Source organism: Schistocerca nitens, chromosome 8, assembly GCF_023898315.1.
Source record: "Schistocerca nitens isolate TAMUIC-IGC-003100 chromosome 8, iqSchNite1.1, whole genome shotgun sequence".
NCBI lineage: Eukaryota > Metazoa > Arthropoda > Insecta > Orthoptera > Acrididae > Schistocerca > Schistocerca nitens.
In genome coordinates, this window is record NC_064621.1 from 340,508,833 (window position 1) to 340,529,138 (window position 20,306).

Below are 20,306 nucleotides of genomic sequence, written 5' to 3' on the forward strand. Positions count from 1 at the left end.
AGCAGCTAATACGTCTATCCTAAAATTAAATAGGATGCATTTTGACGAAATTGCTCTCAAGGTTTCGGGATTAACCGTAGCGGTTTGCACTGTGGCAGAGCTTCTGAAAGATAGCGATTGCCTATCAGCACTGACGGTCCGTAATCGGATGCCCGCGGAACACCTGCGTCAGAGCTGCCGCACGGCTGGTTGGTTGCCCTGGCAACCGGTCGACCTGGCTATCGATCCGCGCACGCCTGCTAACGGAGGTAACGCCGCCGCCGGAGAGGGGTAACTGGAGGCCGCCTGCCCTACAGCAGTGGTGCCCGAGTCCGTTGGCGAGTGGAGGGGGTAGTGAAGAGCTCATGGAAGGGGGAGGGGAGGGCGCGACCACCGCGGCACCCGCTGGCTGCAAAGCTCTCAGTGCCAGTGGCGAGCTGGCCTCCGCGCAGTGCGAAGTGAGTTGTGTCTGCCTTTCCTCGCACGAACCCTGCAGCGTACCCGGCGCGCGGACACGACAGCTGAACGCAAAAGGTAGGAAGCAACAGCGGCGCGTCCGCTCTGTCTCGTACAGTGAGCCACGTGACGGTGGCCTGGCGAGCCAGTTTTCTGAAACAGTAGCTGTCACGGCGTCGTACTGTGTTATTTACACTCCGGTTTCGCTTTCTGCGTGTTTGTGGGAGCATGGATTGATACAGCCTCAGACCGCGAATTAACTACTTGTCTACTACTACGACTTGGCTGGGCGATATCATGACAATCCTGTGCAAACGTCACTCATCGTCACCTGGCAGTAAGGGAGCTATCGCAGTTTGCCTTTATACTGACGAAAATCACAACAACCACACAGATACTCATCGAATTTGAACTGTATGAAATGGTAGATAGGTTTCAAGTTCATAAACGTTTTCACCTTACGTGATAATACGATACGTTAGACATGACGGTCCAACCACAATGTTATCTGTTGTTAAGAGATACGCAGATATATTTAAAGGAATTGCAGTCAGAACACGTCTCCTAATACTCATGTTTTCTTAAAATGTGTTATTCACTTTCAGCTAACCATTACCTTAAGATTATATTACGTTTCACAGTTTGACTAATTGTTTAAACTATACACAGATAACGCCGTCTTATGCTGTTTGCTTCATTAACGTGCTGCCCATAATGAATTAACGTTAAGCTCATTTATTGCTAAGGTCATATAAAGCCATTTTTGATTTTGTGAACATTAACTTTGTTCCATAAATAAGGCTTGTCACTGCATAAAATAGATATCATGCTAGATTGCAAGATATAGTGTAAATAACTGTACTTCTGCAGCAAGTAACAATGCATTAACGTACGTTATCTGCAGTTTAATGTAGGTGCAATATGTAGACCTAGAAAACATGTCACATTTTCAGCCTGTGATTAATGATCTTTGAATAACATGAGTACGAGGCAAGTCACATGTCGCCTTGTTAGTCAGGTACAGGAAGAATACCAAGGACTCCTAAGTAATTTTATCATTTTCATTGACACAACGTCCTGATAATGCCGTGAATGTGCTGTACAATCACTGTAATTATATATGATATTTTACATGTGTCTCTTGACAGTTTTTGTATACCATGGATTGGTCATTTTACAAATACAGGTTGTGTATGTGGCTCAGCTAATCATGTTTTCTGTATTACTAAAACTTTGTTTTATATATTTTTATACATCAGTACATGTCTATGCACTTTCTGTCGTGTTATTTCCTTTGAGCATTGTTCAATATAAACCGAAATCGGTTGCTGTATAGCAAATAGAAACCAAGTTCAGTTGTTGCACATAGAATTAAATTCGTCAGCTGTTTCATAATCGTGTACACAGTGAAGCAATAATATAAGGTGTACTTTTCGTAGCAGAAAAAATTGCAAACTCTGTTGTTTAATGTACACTCTAGAACCCTACTTATAACGCTGCGAAGCGTCGCATCCGTTCTTCTTACTGCCACACTTCTTCGATACGAAACTTCTGATTTCCTTCATTGTTTTTGTCGAAATATACATCACGTGGCGTTCTAAAAGTCTTCTTCGGGACTATTTTGAAGAAGTGTAGAGCTCTGAGATATGCGTCATTTGTGCCACACTTTCTGAAACCAGGTTAACTTGAGCGAGTGGTTGTTTAACGTTTCTTTCGATGCTTTATTTGATTTTTAATTGTAGCTGGTACACCGTTTCGGATCTTGTCGATTACTGTGGATTAAATAAATAAATGAAAAACTGTAACCGTGTTTTTTGCCAAAATAAATACACTGACTATTTACATTCAGTATATCTTAAGTTTTAAGGTATAATAAAAACTTTCACTACTGACTTCACACTTAAAACGCTTGAAGTAAGGGTATTAACTGACCAACACCTTGATTACTAAAGACGGAAGGCAGAGTCCTGACTCTGCCCGGAAACAACCATTGTGTAGTGCAAAATGTTCTGTTTTATATCATATCAATCATTACACTCGGAATTACCTCTACTGCCAACTCTTAACCAAGACACTGTGACAGCACGACTTGTGTAACTGTAGTTTAAAACTGACACGGGCTGCCCTATCTTGAATGATGAATGACACTGAATACGAAGGCGTGCTAGAAAAGTAACGCCTCCTAATTTTTTACGTGAAAACTCAAAGTTTTTAAATATAACAAGCGTTGTTCGTATTCTAGATCTTTATTATTTTTCATGTCTACATAACTATTACTCATCACAGCCACCCTGACGACGAACAAATTCGTCCCAATGAGAGACGAGTTTGTTGTTTGATTTTGTTGATGCAGCCACAGCCTCACCTCTGCTTCCACCGCTTCATCACTGTCAACATGAAGTTCTTGAAGGTGTTCTCCAAGTTTTGGAAAGAGATCAAAACAAAATGGGATCAAGTCGGGACTGTATGGTGGAGGATCGATTACTGTGAACCCAAAGCGTCGGATTATTGCAGATGTCGCAGCAATCGTGTGTGATCTCAAGGATACGGGGCTTCATGTGTGGACGAACTCTTCGAATTCGAAACTCAAGCACCAACACAGTGACGTTTCAAGACGTCACATTACTCGCTACAGTTCGGAGCCCTCTAATGGCAGAGGGCTGCAGATATGTAGACATGAAGAAAAAAGAGGTAGAACGTTAATAATGTTTGTTTTTATTTAAAAAGCTTTATGAATTTTCACGTAAAAAATTCGGAGGCATTACTTTTCAGCATGCCCTTGGATGTTGGTAAATAGTGCAAAGGTGAGCCTAGCTGGAAGTGACAAACACAGCTTCCATGGCTGCTAACACACGACTGTTATGGCACTGACTTATTCTCAGCAACGGAAATACACGAAATGATTTTTTTTGACTGAAAGAGGAGCATTTACTAAGATTTCTTCGGCTGCAAAAAGAGTATTTACGAATCTGAACGTTCGCTAAGTGTTAGGGTGGAGCGCTGGAATTCGCACACAGAGGAGGCCAGCCTCATTGGCAGTGAGACAGCTGGAGGCCGTGTCTGACCGAAGGTCTGACTCAGGGTGCGAGACGTGCTTGGAAGGGGCAATTCCAAGGGCACTGGCCGACAAACTACTACCTGGACTGCGTCTTTCGTACATGCGAATTGCACATTCAACAAGACCCAAAGAAATTCTGGTCATATGTAAAGGATGTTAGTGACACCAAAATTAGTGTCCTGTCACCCCTGGAAGAGACTGGAACTGAAGTTTAGAGCAGCAAAGAAAACCGAAGAGTATTGCCCAACTTAATTCTCGTACCACTGGAGAGATGAGTGAAGTATATCAGTGTCAATGGTTTTCAGAAACAGCTGAAGTCGTTAAAATTGAGTGAAACTCTTGGGCCCGATGGAATCCCTAAAACATTATATTCCCAATTCGCAGCTGAGTTAGCCCCTTTGTTGACTATAATCTATCAACAAACAGCTGTGTCCAGTAATTGGAATAAAGCACAGGACATACCTGTCTACAAAAACTCTATCAGAAGTGATTCACAAAGCAACTGTGGTGGTGGTGGTGGTTAGTGTTTAACGTCCCGTCGACAACGAGGTCATTAGAGACGGAGCGCAAGCTCGGGTTAGGGAGGGAGTGGGAAGGAAATCGGCCGTGCCCTTTCAAAGGAACCATCCCGGCATTTGCCTGAAACGATTTAGGGAAATCACGGAAAACCTAAATCAGGATGGCTGGAGACGGGAGTGAACCGTCGTCCTCCCGAATGCGAGTCCAGTGTGCTAACCACTGCGCCACCTCGCTCGGTCAACAAAGCAACTGTCCAATGTCCTTGACAGAGGTATCTCGAACAAAAAGAGCTACTCCATGCCAATCAGCATGGATTTCGAAAGCCTTGATCACGTAAAACCCACCTCTCACTTTTCTCCTGAAGACCGTTTATTAAGGCAGTCAGGTAGATGCAGAATTTCTCGATTTTCGATAAGCATTTGTCTCAGTATAACACCTACGCTTATTATCAAATGTACCATAATATCGGTTTTCACACGAAATGTGTGACTGGACTGAGCATTTATTGGTAGAAAGGACGCAGGATGTGATCTTGGATGGAGAGTCATCGACAGCCTTTGAAGTAACCTCGGCTTTACCCCAGCAAAGTGTGTTGGGTGGCTTGCTGTTCAAGCTGTATATTAATGCCCTTGTGGACAATGTTAAAAGTAAACTCAGACTTTGCGGAGATAATGCAGATATGTACAACGAAGTACAACCTGAACGAAGCTGTACAAATATTCAGTCAGACCCTGATGAGATTTCAGGGTGGTGTAACGACTGGCAGCTTGCTGTAAATGGTCAAAAATGTTAAATTGTGCACTTCAGGAAACGAAAAAAACATGGTGCCCTATGAATATAATTATTGAGTCACAGCTGGAATCTGTAAATACTTGGGTATGACACTTAGCAGGGACAAGACGTGGAACTATCACTTAGGATCAGCTGCCGGTGAAACAGGCCGCAGACTTCGGTTTACCGGTGTAAAACTGCAGAAATGCAGTCACTCTACAAAAGAGATTGCTTACAAATCTCTCGTACGACCCATCCCAGAATACTGCTGATATGTGTTAGCCACACCAAATGGGACTGGAAGGGTATATTGAACATACACAGAGAAGGGCAGCACCAATGGTCACAGGTTCGTTGGACTCGCGGGAGAGTGTCACTGAGATACTGAAAGAAATGAACTGGCAGACTCTTGAAGATAGACGGAAACTATCCCGAGACAGTCTGCTAACTAAGTTTCAAGAACTGGCTTTGAATGACGACTAGGAATATACCATATCGCTCTCATAGAGACCCTGAGGATAAAATTAGATTAATGACAGCATACACTGAGGCATATAAACAATCATTTTTCGCGCGCTTCATACTTGAGTGGAACGGGAAAAACCTTAATAGCTGGTATAGTGGGACATACCCTCTACCATGTACTGCACTGTGGTTCGCAGAGTACGGATGTAGATGTATAAAACAAGAGATTTCTAGTTACTTGAGGGGACTAATCAATAGCTTACATTGTGCACTTGGGTGAGTCTTTTTGTGAATCACTCGTATAGAAACTCACCAATTTCGTTATAACGTCAAGTAAGAGGAAGCGAACACCTGCAAGAACGGATTAGTCTATCTGCCATCGAATACTGCCTGGAAACGGAGTATACAGATTTTCTATCCATTTTGCCTAAATTAAGAAATGTCATTTGAATCAAAAGGGTTGTGTCAACACCCGTATCTGTACTGCACAAACGATTATGTATTTTGGGGCACACCGCTGTTGAAACACATACACTGGTGAACTAAAACATTAGGTCCACTTGCATAATAGTGTTTTGGTCCATATTTGGATCGCAATACAGCAACGATTCTGCCCGACATAGATTAAACAAGTCCCTGGTAGGTCTCCGCAGGTATGCGGCATCAGATGTCCACGCACAGGTCACACTCCCGTGAATTACGGGCCGGCGGTTTGTGGGCGTGGAGCTAGCGACCGATAGTGTCCCAAATGGGTACCATCAGGTTCAGATAGAGCGATTCCAGTGACCAAGGCACCATCGTGACTCCACTATCGTGCTGCTTAAACTACTGTAATACGATTCTGGCCTCGTGACACGGACAGTTATCCTGCTGGAAGATGCCGTCGCTGTCACGATAGACATCAAGCATGAAGGGATACAGGTTGTCCACATCTCCCATGGCGCTCCAGGTAAATGTCCCCCATAACATAATGCTGTCCCCAGCGATTTGCGTCCGCTGGGCGGTGTACATTTCTGTACTACTGGCCATTAAAATTGCTACACCAAGAAGAAATGCAGATGATAAACGGGTATTCATTGGACAAATATATTATACTAGAACTGACATGTGATTACATTTTTACGCAGTTTGGGTGCATAGATCCTGAGAAATCAGTCCCCAGAACAACCACGTCTGGCCGTAATAACGGCCTTGATACGCCTGGGCATTGAGCCAAACAGAGCTTGGATGCCATGTACAGGTATAGCTGCCCATGTAGCTTCAACACGATACCACAGTTTATCAAGAGTAGTGACTGGCGTATTGTGACGAGACAGTTGCTCGGCCACCATTGACCACACGTTTTCAATTGGTGAGAGATCTGGAGAATGTGCTGGCCAGGGCAACAGTCGAACGTTCTCCGTAACCAGAAAGGCTCGTACAGGACCTGCAACATGCGGTCGTGGATTATCCTGCCAAACTGTAGACTTTCGCAGGGATCAAACGCAGGGCAGAGTCACGGGTCGCAACACATCTGAAATGTTACGTCCAGTGTTCAACGTGCCGTCAATGCGAATAAGAGGTGACCGAGACGTGTAACCAATGGCACCCCATATCATCACGCCGGGTGATACGCCAGTACGGCGATGACGAATACACGCTTCCAATGTGCGTTCACCGTGATGTCGCTAAACACGGATGCGACCATCACGATGTTTTAAACTGAACCTGGATTCATCCGAAAAAATGACGTTTTGCAATTGGTGCACCCAGTTTCTTCGTCGAATACACCATCGCAGGCGCTCCTGTCTGTGATGCAGCGTCAAGGGTACCCGCAGCCACGGTCTCCAAGCTGATAGTCCATGCTTCTGCAAACGTCGTCGAACTGTTCGTGCAGATGGTTGTTGTCTTGCAAACGTCCCCATCTGTTGAGTCAGGGATCGAGACGTGGCTGCACGATCCGTTACAGCCATGCAGATAAGATGCCTGTCATCTCGACTGTTAGTGATACGAGGCCGTTGGGATCCAGCACGGCGTTCCACATTACCCTCCTGAACCCACAGATTCCATATTCTGCTAACAGTCACTGGATCTCGACCAACGCGAGCAGCAATGTCACGATACGATATACCACAATCGCGATAGGCTGCAATCCGACCTTTATCAAAGAGAAACGTGATGATACGCATTTCTCCCCCTTACACGAGGCATCACAACAACGTTTCACCAGGCAACGCCGGTCAACTGCTGTTTGTGTATGAGAAATCGGTTGGAAACTTTCCTCATGTCAGCACGTTGTAGGTGTCGCCACCGTCGCCAACCATGTGTGAATGCTCTGAAAAGCTAATCATTTGCATATCACAGCATCTTCTTCCTGTCGGTTAAATTTCGCGTCTGTTTCACTTCATCTTAGTGGTGTAGGAATTTTAATGGCCAGTAGTGTAGCAGCTGTTCACCTGGATGAAGGTATATCCAGTAACGACCATCGACCTGCTGTGACAAAAAACGTGGTTGATTCGACCAAGCGACACGTTTCCACAACCCCGATGACCCCGTTTCCGATACAATCGTACTGACCATGGGAACAACTAGGGATGGTCTGCTACGGAGCCCCATGCTGAGACAACATGTGCGCTAAACAGTGTGCTTGGAAACACTTGTGCCTGCACCAGGATTGTACTCGTCGTCAGGTCTGCCACACATTGCCATTGGTTGGTTGATGTGTGGGAGGGGACCAAACATTGAGGTCGTCGGTCTCATCGGATTAGGGAAGGAAGTCGGCCGTGCCCTTTCAAAGGAACGATCTTGGCATTTGCCTGAAGCGATTTAGGGTATCACGGAAAACCTAAATCAGGATGGCGGACGCGGGTTTGGACTGTCGTCCTTCCGAGTGAAAGACCAGTGTGCTAACCACTGCGCCACCTCTCTCGGTACACTTCGCCGTCTCTCATCCTTTACAGAGCAGGCAAACTCTGACCTCCCCGTTCTGCGATGAGGCGTCGATGCCCAACACCTGTCACTGCTCGTGGTTTCGTCACCCTTCAGTCGCTTTCCATAAATGCTCACGATAGGAGCATGCGAACATCCGAACGGCTTCATCGTTTCCGACACGCCTCTCCTTAGGTGACGGGCTGTGGCAATCTACGCTTAATCGACGTCGCTTTTGTCACGCTTATGTCAGTGTATTTGTCCGTTTGCGGTCGGTATCGGTCCTAGAATGATTTGACTCTCCTCTGCTCATATACGAGGGTTGTCCAGGAAGTAACTTCCGATCGGTCGCGAAATGGAAACCACAGTGAAAACCAGAAACGTTTTATTTGCAACAGTTAGGTACACCTTCCACATACTTCTCTATATAGTCGCCGCTCCAACTTCGAATGTTGTTGTAGTGTTGTATCAACTTTCCAATATCCTCGTCATAGAAAGCAGGCGCCTGTGCTTTCGGCCAGTTATCTGCACTGGTCTGCAGCTCGTTGTCAGAGGAAAAATTTTTTTTCATAGCCAGCGGCTCTTGTGAGCAGAGATGAGAGTCAGGGGGAGCCAATTACGGACTGTAATGTGGGTGATCAAACACACATCGGTAACGCTGCAGGAGCGTCTTCATTGCCCCTGCAGTGTGCGGTCGAAAATTGGCATGAAGGAACTGCTCGAAAGTTGTGTTATGTGGGCTGCATGACACAGGCGAAATCTCTAACCAGGCCCACATACTTGGTGGGAGACGCTATTCCCTACGCGTCTTTACGTGCTCGCTGTTCACTCAAAACTGTAAAGAGCGACGCGACAAGATCGACGATCATACCAGACACACTACCCAACACATCTGTGCAAAGCTTTACCGGGTTTTCCCAGTGGTTTCCATTTCGCGACCAATCGGAACTTACTTTCTGGGCAACCACCGTACTTTCCTTAACACGTTACGTGCCCACAGCGCCAGCAGGTGGTATTCAGTTTCGCCGTGGGCAGTGGTGAAGGTCGTAAGCAGAAACTTATCCATGGGGAGGGGTTAGGAACAAAACTTTGAAGTTGCTATTTTTTATATACCGGGTGATCAAATAGTCAGCATAAATTTGAAAACTGAATAAATCACGGAATAATGTAGATAGAGAGGTATAAATTGACACACATGCTTGGAATGACATGGGGTTTTATTAGAACCAAAAAAATACAAAGGTTCAAAAAATGTCCGACAGATGGCGCTTCATCTGATCAGAATAGCAATAATTAGCATAACGAAGTAAGACAAAGCAAAGATGATGTTCTTTACAGGAAATGCTCAATATGTCCACCATCATTCCTCAACAATAGCTGTAGTCGAGGAATAATGTTGTGAACAGCACTGTAAAGCATGTCCTGAGTTATGGTGAGGCATTGGCGTCGGATGTTGTCTTTCAGCATCACTAGAGATGTCGGTCGATCACGATACACTTGCGACTTCAGGTAACCCCAAAGCCAATAATCGCACGGACTCAGGTCTGGGGACCTGGGAAGCCAAGCATGACGGAAGTGGCGGCTGAGCACACGATCATCACCAAACGACGCGCGCAAGAGATCTTTCACGCGTCTAGCAATATGAGGTGGAGCGCCATCCTGCATAAACATCGTACGTTCCAGCAGGTGTTTATCAGCCAGGCTGGGGATGATGCAATTCTGTAACATATCGTCGTACCTCTCACCCGTCACGGTAGCAGTCACTGACGTTTTGCTGTCCAGCGCCATCTGTCGGACATTTTATGAACTTTGTTTTTTTTTGTTCTAATAAAACCCCATGTCATTCCAAACATGTGTGTCAATTTTTACCTCTCTATCTGCATTATTCCGTGATTTATTAAGTTTTCAAATTTATACTGACTTTCTGTTAACCGGTAAGTGAGCTGGTCAGTTTCTAATCGTGTCATACCACCAGAAATAAATTTCATAGGTGACACAAAATACAGAGGATTAATGGTTATAATGTTTTGGTTAGTCTCTGTGCGTGAGTATATACACACGTACGTCTGACAGGCATTTTTTAAACAATTGAGTATCTTAACCACCTCCTTACAGTGTATTTATCTACTGATGAAATTTTGCTGTCAACAATCCATTTGAGTTTCAGCGTACAAGATATTTTTAAGTATAGTGTGACGTTAGTTCCCGCATCATCCTTGATATTTTCTCCAACGGAGATGGCATCTTGCAGCAAGATAACCATCGGTGTCACCCGTTACTGAAATTTAAATTGCTGCTGTATCTGCTACAGAAATTGCTGTCTTGTCCTAGGTTAAAATATGATCTGGGCGCAGTCTCTCTGGCCGTGACCGTGACGCGGCTCTCGGAATAAAAAAAGTACCTCTGCTGACTTCTCTGGATCCGGAACATCTCGAGTCGATTGGATAGCTTCTTGTGGGAAATGTCCATGTTTCATGAGAGCAGGAGCAGGTCCCGTTGCCTGTGTCGTTTACGATCCGAAACAGCGCAACAAAAAGTGCTGGAAAGACTGACCGGATACAGACTTCTCGAACGAAAGCGAAAACGAGAGCGTTTAAGAGTTCCTTCGACCGCCGTGCTCAGTTAACGCTGTCCAGGTACGTCAACATGATGCCTCTTTTCTTTCTTGTGCAGAAGTGCAGGAATAGAAGGGCAAGCACCACCATCGTCGTCATCATATTGCGAGTATTCTACGGCTGGCACCTCCTCCTCGCTTCCCGTATGCCACTTCCTTCGATCATGTCAGTCTCCTTCTCGTAGGCTTGTTGCACCCATTGCATCCCGGACATCTCGACCCCAGCTCCTCTAAGATCCACGACACCTTCTTCTTTTCGCTGGGGACCACTGCCACACTTCCTTTGGCCACTGTGTATCGTCCATCCGTTCTAGACGTCCTTACCATTTCAGACGTTTGTCTCGATGGCGTCTATATTGATTTATCGATGCCCATAGCCTCTCTATGTTGGTATTTGGTACACGATGGAGACGCCACAGCTGCGGCTCCAAAACTCATCTCTAGCGCAAACAACTTGTCTAATTGACGCTTCTCCTCCGTATTTAGCGATGTTATCAACGTCCCGAGCGATACATCACCTGTCTCGTCCTTTCTGTTATGTTGTTATTCCAAAGGACCGAATTCAATGGTCGCATGAAACGTCCTATTTTATTATTTAAGTCATCTTCACTTTTTCCTTTTGATGATGTCATAACCACCAGATACTTAAGTCTTACATACCCTGATCTTATTGGTTCCAACCTCCACATTCCCTATGGTTCTATCGTTAACCTTCAGTTATTTGGTTTTTCTCAAGATAATTGTGAAATACCGGTTTTCATATTCGTCTTTTATCTTCAGAAGCACGCACTCATCATTAGTTTGGCCACCTGCTATGATGACGTGTTCATCATCGAAGAGATTTGTACTCCCACACCTTCACATTTGCTCCTCCACGCCCAATTTCCTTCTTCCACTTTGATTTTAAACAGCGTCGGTGCTGTAGCGCACACTTGGTGTAGTTCTCTTGTAATAGGAACCCCCGGTGACACTTAATCTCCTACTTTGACAGAACTCTCACAGTCCGTGCTTTGATGTAAGTAGGTGATAAGCCTTTTTGTTGTTGTTGTACTTGTCCACAGATTGTTTTGTGGTACCGTGTCACAGACCTTTCGCAAATCCACGAAGACTAAACAGGTCTGCATCTTCTGGCAATTGTCTTCTGTATTACATTCCGTAATGTCAATAATTCATCAGTGCATGAGCGCCCTGGCCTAAAACCACTCCGTTCTTCAGATATTGTAGCCTCCATTTCTATTCTTTAAGATTCTCCCATATAATCGTAATAGCGATGGCATCACACGTATACCCCGGTTATTTCCACAGTTTTGCTTACTTCCCTTCACGTGCATTGAAGTAATAACACGCTTTTTTACATTCCTTGGGTACCTAGCCGGCCTTCAAACACTTCTTAAACAACCAGTCAAATATATCAGGCACAATCATAGGAGCTGCCCTTATTAATTCTATGGTTATTCCTCACGGACCTTATGGTTTTCCATTTTTCGTATGAAGCGAATGCAGTGAACGCAAATGTGACATCTCCACACGTTGCTACAATCGTCCCAGTCCTCTTCAAACGGTCAGTGCAAAATATTCGTATTCCGCTTGGAAAACTGATAAAGCTTATCTCTAGACAAGATACGGTTATGCGTAATACATTTTTTTCAGAGATAAAGACGGCAATAAAGCTTCGTTAGCGTGGCAACCGATGATTCATTTCCAGGGTAGAGATACTAATTTCGTGTTTAAAAACAAGAACAAAAACACTGTCGTTATTGCTGAGACAGCCAGAACATTTCTCGTGTTCTAGTAATGAAATTTTGTCACGACAAAGATTCAGGACTATGAAAACTATCAGAATAACTTGCCAGAGGTGACTTCCGACACTAGTCAGTTTTCCGCCCGTCGACTCTCCTCACCACCTAGCGATATAAAAATTTTTCTGTTTTATTATTGACGAGTACCAATACTTTATTAAGTAGATAAATTGTATTACACTGATACAGGTTAGCATATAAGGAGAACTGCCTTTTGCATTGCAGAGATACGGTCTAATGATTTTCTACATATGATCGAAACCGGTTACCATCGCTGTTTTGTCGGACAATGTTTTCAGAAATTTTTATATTGGAATAACGTTATGTATTAGTCAGTTGGCTATTTTGATAGTGATGAGGCTGTAAAACTTCTGATATTAGGCTGATGACTGGTTTCAGGCTAACAGGCAACAAATATTTGTTGGCAGTGAAAGGTGGCTACACTGAGCCACAGCGCCAGAGATCGCGCTAGAGAGTATTGTTCCACCGCCTCCACTGGCAGTTCTTGTCGAGATGTGGCAGTAGTCAGTTCTTGTTGAGAAGTCGTAGTGGGCAGTGATTATTGAGAATTAGCGGTGGGTGTGCTTGTTGAGATGTCGTAGTGGGCAGTGCTTGTCGAGAGCAGATGATGTTCCAATGGAGATATTGTAATGATTAGAGTGCTTTTCGTCAATATACTCGTATATGAAGGTAACAAAACTCTTATTCTTTTTTTCTCATTATTTCAATGTCCTGAATAATGCGTCATGACAGGTTCAGTCAACAAAGCATCTGGCTTGTGTTCTTGGATTAGAGTGTAATTCTGGTTTTCTTGAGTAATTATGGTATTTCTATTTTCTTTAATTAATTCAGTATAAATGATATTTAAAATTTCTTGTGTTATTGAAGAAGAACCGTGCCAGATGCGTACGTTGAGTCATACTTCCACACACAGAACAGTTATACTTGTGTTTTGGTTTCGTAGGTTTTATAGTTGCTGGGGACTTAATTAATTAATTGTGTTAACGGAAATTTCATTTCATTCTTTGTTGTTGTTCTTTGCAGTCAGATTGCGTACAAATACTAGTCAGGGCCTACCGTTTACGACACTTCGTAATCGGACAAACAGCTACTAAAAATTAAAAAGTATTTGCATCCTTTTTTTTAATAATTAAGCCCCCATGCAGCAGTGGTAACCAAATATATGTCAAAGATTGTATTTAAAGCCTCAGCTACTCCATCTACCTCAGTTTAATAAGCTTCAAATTTCTTTGTTTGCTGGCTGTTCAGTCGTATTCTCTCGGATTTCTGTTAAGATCGATTTCCTAAACAAGAATTCCAGTTTAAGCTTGTAGCCTTTTATGAACTTAGCCGGCCAGTGTGTGGCCGTGCGGTTCTAGGCGCTTCAGTCTGGAACCGTGTGACCGCTACGGTCGCAGGTTCGAATCCTGTCTCGGGCATGGATTTGTGTGATGTCCTTAGTTTAGTTGTGTTTAAGTAGTTCTAAGTTCTAGGGGACTGATGACCACAGATGTTAAGTCCCATAGTGCTCAGAGCTATTTTCTATTAACTCCAGAGAGCTTTCTTTATGGGCGAGAGACATCACGGACAGGTACACCCAACAAAAGTGAAAGAAATACGCATGTACTTCATGGACAGACTGTACACACTTGGCAATTGCTGGACAAGAAAAGCACAACGTGCCCACCAATACAGGAACGCTCCGCGATGATGTCAAGGCACTACGGACGATGAATATGGCGACCATTGTTGTGCCTTACCTTGGCGGTGGCAGCAGACTGAGGACAGCTGACAGAGGTGCGCCGACAATGGTGCGCCCACTTACAACACTGAGCCTTGGTTACCTTTCAACAAGACATTGCAAGACCACATGTTGTCTATGCTATCGTGACCTACCTCTGTACTAGTACAGCCCTCTACTCCACAAGAGTACAGAGGTAGGTCAGGACAGTACGTACAACATGCAGTGCTGTGATATCTTGTTATAAGGAACGTGACGTTGCAACACGTTCTCCAGATCCCTTATCCATTGAAATCATCTGGGCATGGGTTGCTGAGAGAGTGGCACGCCGTAACTCGCCGGCTGCATTGATGAACTCTGGTATCGAGCTGAAGCATCTTGGAATGCCGTACCGATATCTGTCGTTGAAGCTGAGTTCACACCCAACCAGGTTAGACGCCCAATAGAGTTAGAGGCGCTGTTATAGCCAGAAGTGGTACCGCAGTTTACAGTTTTTTCTCCGCTCTGAGTCTTTCATTAACCTATAAAAATACCATGTATCTTCCTACTGCAATGTGCAGTGTTGTTATACACTGAAGCGCCAAAGAAACTGGTATAGGCATGCCTATTCAAATACAGAGATATGTAAAAAGGCAGAATACGGCGCTGCTGTCGGCAACGCGTACATAAGACAACAAGTGTCTGGTGCAATTGTTATACTGGTTACTGCTGCTCCAATGGCTGGTTATCAAGGTTTAAGTGAGTTGCAGCGTGGTGTTATAATCGGCGCACGAGCAATGGGCGCAACATCCCCGAGGTATCGACGAAGTGACGATTTTCCTGTACGACTATTTCACGAGTGTACTGTGAATATAAGGACTCCGGTAAAACATCAAATCTCCGACATTGTTGCGGCCGGAAAAGGATTCTGCAACAACAGAACCATCGACGATTGTAGAGAATCGTTCAACGTGACAGAAATCCAACTCTTCCAAATTGCTGCAGATTTCAATGCTGGACCATCAACAAATGGCAGCGGGCGAACCATTCACCGAAACAACATCGATATGGGCTTTCGGGGCCGAGGGCCCACTTGTGTACCCTTGATGACTTTACGCCTCGCCTCGCCTGGGCCCGTCAACACCGAAATTGGACTGTTGATGACTAGAAACATGTTGCCTGGTCGGACGAGTTTCGTTTCAAATTATATCGAGCAGATGGAAGCGTACGGGTATGGAAACAACCTCATGAAGCCATGGACCCTGCATGTAAGAAGGGGACTGTTCAAGCTGGCGGATGATCTGTAATGGTGTGGGGCGTGTGCAGTTGGGATGATATGGGGTCCCTGATACGTCTAGATACGACTCTGTCAGGTGATGCATACGTAAGTATTCTGTCTGATCAGTTGCGTCCATTATGCATTCTGACGGACGTGGGCAATTCCAGCAGGACAAAGCGACACTTCACACGTCCAGAATTTTCACAGAGTGGCTCCAGGAACACTCTTCTGAGATTAAACACTTTCGCTGGCGACCAAACTTCCCTGAAATGAAGATTATTGAGCGTATCTGGGATGCCTTGCAACGTGCTGTTCGGAAGAGCTCTCCACCCTCTCGTACTCTGACGGATTTATGGACAGCTCTGCAGGATTCTTGGTATCAATTTTGTCCGCACTTCTTCATATTTTAGTCGAGTCCATGCCACGTCTTGTTGCGGCAGTCTGCGTGCTCGCGGGGACCCTGCACAATATTAGGCAAGTTTACGAGTTTCTTTGGCTCTTCAGTGTAATTAAACTTTCGCTGCTTGAGAAGGCCCCAATGAAATACGAGTGGTACTTCCCGAAACGTTGTGTGAACATTTGTCAGAACATGTGGAAGAGAAATAACGAATAAATGAGTGAAAGAAATAATTTTAATTTTCACTTGAGAGCGTAGCATTGTTGATAGCTCACCATACTTACGTTCCAGTTTACAAGCGTTGCTCGATGTGATGACGATGTGCATCCACGATAGCCTGGAACCGCAATTGTTAGCAGCGCTTTTCGAAAGGAGAAAATTGAAATGTACAGCTGTCGTGACACTGCTCGAAGACAGCATATTGATTGCAGCCATCTCAGCCGTGGCAACAATAACTTCTTCAATAATTTCTCACACAATTCGCCTCTGCCAGGAGTAACTCCCAAATCGTGAGTTAATTCGAACCTCAGGATCATGTTTCTTAACACTGGTGTGGAAAGACGACGTCTCTGTATTCCTTTAATGGGTCGATGCATGCAAAGAGTGGACGACCATGACTGGAAGATCAAGGACGAAGCGCTCCGATTAAAAAGGGTGTAAGAGAGGATTGTACTCTTTCACCTCTACTGTTCAATCTGTAAATCAAATGAGCTATAATCGAGATAAATGGAACGTTAAAAAAATGCTTCAAATGACTCTGAGCACTATGGGACTTAACATCTGAGGTCATCAGTCCCCTAGAACTTAGAACTAATGGAACCTAACTAACCTAAAGACATTACACACATCCATGCCCGATGCAGGATTCGAACCTGTGACCGTAGTGGTCGCGCGGTTCCAGACTGAAGCGCCTAGAACCGCTCGGCCACATGGGCCAGCTGGGACGTTAAAGAGTAGGATTAAAATTCAAGCTGAAAGGATATCAATTATAAGATTCGCTGATGGCATTGCTACTCAGTGAAAGTGAAGAAGAATTATAGGACCTATTGAGTGGAATGAGCTATCTGATGAATACAGAATATGGACTGACAGTGAATCGAAGGAAGACGAAGGTAACGAGGAGTAGCAGAAATGAGAATAGCGAGGGAGTTAAGATGGAAATTGGTGGTCACGATGTAAGGTAAGTGAGGGAATTCTGCTGCCTAGGCACCAAAATATACCATGGCGAAAGGAGCAAGAACGACTAGCGCTAGCAAAAAGTGCATTCCTGCCCAGGAGAAGTCTACTGGCATCAAACAGAGGCCTTAATTTGAGGATTTAATTTCTGAGAAAGTGCGTCTGGAGCACAGCATTGACTGAAAAACAATTAAATGAAAAAGAACTAGCAAAGAACTAGCAGTATTGCTGCTGTTTTCATAAAACAGCTTTATGATTACAGCTCTGCTCACAGTGTCCAGGGCCACGTTAACTGTCTGCAGTGGCAATGCACACATACACTTGAGTTTAAGCCGTCTGCCTAACGGCAATTCATGAGACTAACACTACTAAAAACGCAAATCCTGCTGCGCACAATCTATTCTATGAAGTTGGCTACTCATAAGGTTATCGGCCTACACTGGCTGAAGTAGCAAACGTTTGATTATAGCCACTCTGTATACGGAACCATCATGTGTATGTGCAAAAAATAAGATTTTGTTGTTTGCTATCCTTGCTGGTGTTGCCTTTTAAATGTCCAGCAATGAATTTCGAGTTGTTGATGAAGATTTTGAAGAGACTGCGTAATCACATTTTAGGGAGGGACTGTACTGCTCAAATAATGCTGGACAGTCTATTCACCTGGAAGAAAAAAAATCACCAAAAATAAGTTAATTTTTTTTCTTGAGAATGGAGACCTCCTGGGCTCATAGATGAAATCTTCTCGAATTGTCAGCAGAGTCGTGGTTTCGTGTCGTCGCTACGTTTCGACGAGTTTCCTACACTTTATCTTTCCCTGAAGAAGGAATGAAGTTCGAGGTTAAGCGTCCTGGTAACGTCGTGGTCAGTAGTGACGGAGCACAAGCTCTGAAAGTCTCAAGGATGGGGAAGGAAATCGGCCGTGCCTTTTCAAAGGAACCATCCTGGCGTATTGGCTGCAGCAGTTTAGGGAAACCACAAGAAACCTAAATCCGGGTGGCCTGGACATTGATTTGAACCGTCTTCCTCTCGAGTGCAGTCCAATGTGCCAACCACTGCGCCACCTCGCTCAGTATCTTTGCCTGAAGATAATTAGTAGGAAAATCGTCGAAACGTTGTGACAACACGACGCCACTACCAGGCTCATAAATCGATATTTCTCCAAAATTCATTTTTATACAACAATAAGTGCATTTTGACCTAAGAAACACCGCTTTTCGTTGCCAGTCCTAGCAGTTATCTCTTTGCCACTGATAAATTTCCACAGCAGGAGGTCGAACTCACAAAAGCACAAGCGAAAGGCACATCAGCATGATAACAACGTCATCCTATGTACATCTATACCAACGCAAGCCAGCTTGCGCTGCGTGGCGGAGGGTATTTTGCGTACCGCTGCCACGCCCCCCCCCCCCCCCCCCCTTTGCTGTTCCAGTCTCGAATAGCTCGCTTGAGGAACGATTGCCGGTAAACCTCGGTAGATTTGAAATCCGTACATGGAGAGCTGCATCAAACCAGTCTCAGGACTGAGGACCACTACAACAACAACAACAACACGTGAGTGTTCACTGTCAAATGGCAGAGGGAGGATATGCAGCAATGTGCTGCCGAAGCCGGTTGCATAACGTTGCATTATCGATCAGAATGGCAGCGATTTGGAGCGGCTGCACGCGCGAGCGATGATCACGTCGCGGCGCGGCATACCCCAACCGCCAGGAGGCCCGCTTTCTCCACGCCTACACTAGCCGTCTGTCTCGCGCCAAAAGGGCCTTCCAGGCCAACTGCGGAACCACATCTGCGGCCGGGGCGCTCCTTCGCTCGTTCCAGCGAACAACTCCTGCGTGACCAGCCGGGATAATAGCATTCAGCTACCCTTTTGACGTCCGATTGTTTACTTTGCAGGGACCCAGTTACACTTTGCCCTCCAGCCTCGATTCATAAAATAGAAATTCCACTGCATGGTTATTTCCACCAGATACCATTTCACACAGTGAGTATCTCAGCATCATAACTCCTTTTAACATTTATTACAACAAATGAGTAAACATCAACACAATCCCGAAGATGCTATTGTTGTTGTGGTCTTCAGTCCTGAGACTGGTTTGATGCAGCCCTCCATGCTACTCTATCCTGTGCGAACTGCTTCATCTCCCAGTACCTACACTGCAGTCTACATCCTTCTGAATCTGCTTAGTGTATTCATCTCTTGGTCTCGCTATACGATTTTTACCCTCCATGCTGCCCTCCAATACTACATTGGTGATCCCTTGATGCTTCAGAACATGTCCTACCAACAGATACCTTCTTCTAGTCAAGTTGTGCCACAAACTCCTCTTCTCCCCAATTCTATTCAATACCTCCTCATTAGTTATGTGATCTACACATCTAATCTTCAGCATTCTTCTGTAGCACCACATTTCGAAAGCTTCTATTCTCTTCTTGTCCAAACTATTTATCGTCCATGTTTTACTTCCATACATGGCTACACTCCATACAAATACTTTCAGAAACGACTTCCTGACACTTAAATCTATACTCGATGTTAACAAATTTCTTTTCTTCAGAAACGCTTTCCTTGTCATTGCCAGTCTACATTTTATATCCTCTCTACTTCGGCCATCATAAGTTATTTTGCTCCCAAAATAGCAGAACTCCTTTACTACTTTAAGTGTCTCATTTCCTAATCTAATTACCTCAGCATCACCCGACTTAATTCGACTACATTCCATTATCCTCGTTTTGCTTTTGTTGATGGTAATCTTATAACATCCTTTCAAGACACTGTTCATTCCGTTCAACTGCTCTTCCAAGTCCTTTGCTGTCTTTAACAGAATCACAATGCAGTCGGCGAACCTCAAAGTTTTTATTTATTCTCGATGGATTTTAATACCTACTCCGAATTTCTCTTTTGTTTCCTTTACTGCTTGCTCAATATACGTATTGAATAACATCGGGGAGAGGTTACAACCCTGTCTCGCTCCCTTCCCAACCACTGCTTCCTTTCATGCCCCTCGACTCTTGTAACAGCCATCTGGTTTCTGTACAAATTGTAAATAGCCTTTCGCTCCCTTTATTTTACCCCTGCCACCTTCAGAATTGGAAAGAGAGTATCCCAGTCAACATTATCAAAAGTTTCTCTAACTCTACAGTCGTTAGAAACGTAGATTTGCCT

The 20,306-nt window shown here is 44.6% G+C and overlaps 1 protein-coding gene across 1 annotated transcript in view; it reads left to right on the forward strand.

The window, feature by feature from the left end:
- The first annotated feature begins 396 nt into the window (after positions 1-396).
- The window catches only part of LOC126199368 (uncharacterized), a 542,567-nt gene continuing 522,657 nt past the window's right edge, over positions 397-20,306 (forward strand). The window contains exon 1 of the mRNA XM_049936265.1: positions 397-513. The gene's annotated coding sequence lies outside the window, so the exon portion shown is untranslated. The remainder of the gene's footprint in view (positions 514-20,306) is intronic.